We start from the raw sequence: 2405 nt of genomic DNA, 5'->3' as shown, positions 1-2405 counted from the left end.
GGTTTCGGTCTGGCCTGCTGAACCTTTCATTTTATAATGACAATAACTATCATTTGCACATTCATTAATACAACTGTTAATGATAACAACTCTTACGAGTTGTTTTTTGAGCAAGAGCCCGTGCTGGCATAAAGCTAGCCTAATCTCAAACAACGTCAAAACGTTACATGTTTGTTTGCCCTCGTCTCTTGACGTCATCATGCCCAGTACAACCTGAGCGGAACGTGGCTTAGGAAAGCAAGAAAAGACTTGCTTAAGGAACACCCTGAGGAGTCAAAAACCTTATTGCAATACCAGTTTAAGACGTTGTTGTAAACTCTGTTGTTACTTTACAGCTCAGAGCATTACATTAGTTCTATAAAAAGAATTCTGACCAAAGAATGTTCACCTCTCCATTTGTGGACGGATGACCTAGAAAAGGTACTAGCGGAATGCAGTAACAGAGAAAGAGCAGTCACAAGAACGATCGGGAAAATTGTATACAAATATAAAAGAGCTGATGCACCAGTCTTATTATTATTATTATTATTATTATTATTATTATTATTATTATTATTATTATTATTATTATTATTATTATTATTATTATTATTATCCTAGGACTACAGTAATGTAAATCACAGCGTCATTAATACATATATCTAGCACAAATCTGCCACTGTTGTATCTCCAATATTAAATTCACATTCATTCCACTACCGGGAGTCCCCAGCTGGTAATAGAAGCTAACCTATGCAAATCTATTCAGAGTAATAGCATTCTGAAATTGCTTTGGCTCTGTCCCTGAAATGAACAGAGTATATTTCTTTTTTCCGTTCACTCACACTTCATTGTTTTTTTTCGGATTTCATTGTGAAACTTTGCCGATCACCCTCGGCTACCATTCTCTGCTGCAAGTACTCGCTTCCCTTTCTTATAATAATTTTTATAATCACCAGCACTAAAAACTAAAAATATATCACGTTAACTACAAATGTTTAACGTAAAATAATGATGTCAAGTTTTAATGAGTTCCTGCCAAGTTCCTCATGGCTTCATATTTGATATCAAACATACAATTTGGTTATTAGTTCTCACAATTCAAAGGCAAGCCAGCTTTGAAGATCTTATATCCGTAAGAAACTACGAGCAAAAGCCTTCATTTTCTGAGAAAGTTATTCCTGTGACAGAGTGATTCCTGAGGTATTCTTCCGCTGACGGAAAAACTGAAACATGGTCATTATAATTACAGGATGATTCTCACGACGGTCATTCCTGTGACGGAATGATTCCTGATAGGATCATTCCCTCGACAGGATAATCCTTGAGAAAGTCGTTAGAGTGACAGAATGATTCCTGACAGAAATATTCTTCTTTAAGATAGTTCATGGGACAGAATCATTCTTGTTACAGAGTAATTCCTGAGGCGGAGTTAGTCTTGAGACGAAGTGGTGTTTGATAAGTAAACGGAACTGATGAATAATCCGGTGGAGAAAAAATATTCAATTATTTTCGGAGCAAAAGTCTTCCAACCACTGAAAATTTATTATTATTTAATGTTGCCAACTACGTTAATATCTGCATTCATTTCGTATACCATTATCTCCAAAATAGCTTATAATTTGATAACTGGAAAGACAGTTGTTAAAAATATCTTTCTGTAGGCAGAATTTAACTAAATATTACACTATTAAATAACTAATAGTAATAATAACGATAATGATAATAAGGGACAAAGCACCATGTGAAGAGGAACAACATTAACTACAGTTAGTGACGGTAATGAACTAGAAATGAAAAATGAAGTCGAAAAATATCAGCCACGGTGATATTTTTTTCCTACTCTTTTCTGTATTGCGCAGTAATTAAACGTCAGCTTTAGAAAGACAGCTAATTCTGCGGCCTAATTATGGCTCTAATCATATTTCGGATGCCAGAACTGGAAAAAATGATCTGGCGATGTGAGGAGAAGGCCTGTTAAATCATAATGAGGTAATGTAAACAGAGAGGTACGGGGCTGGGAAGGTGAATTTTTATTTTCTCTCTGCCGCGTTCTTTTCTGCATGTTAATAAACTCTACGGTGAAACTGCTTTAAAAACCTCTTAAAAGCTGTGAAACTGGTTTCGCTGAATAATTTCATGTTCATGTATGCATATTTTTCTCATTATTTAACTTGATATATTTATGATTACTTTCTATGTATTGACAAACATACCAAAATAAAATTCTTCATCCTCATGTTAGTAACTTCAATATTTTCCTTTTTGGAAAGCTGTAGCATCGGTTTCAGTTAAAAGGAGAAGACCTCTTTATGGATAAGGTATTTTCCTTTTCATGCAGTTTTCGCAAAGTGAAACTTCATCGTCAGAATGCTAATAATTGCAATGGATTTTACATCAGATATTGAAAGCATCGACAAAGAAAT

Source organism: Macrobrachium rosenbergii, chromosome 12, assembly GCF_040412425.1.
Source record: "Macrobrachium rosenbergii isolate ZJJX-2024 chromosome 12, ASM4041242v1, whole genome shotgun sequence".
Lineage (NCBI taxonomy): Eukaryota > Metazoa > Arthropoda > Malacostraca > Decapoda > Palaemonidae > Macrobrachium > Macrobrachium rosenbergii.
The sequence above is the reverse complement of the archived record's forward strand: the minus strand, read 5'-3'. Positions refer to the sequence as shown.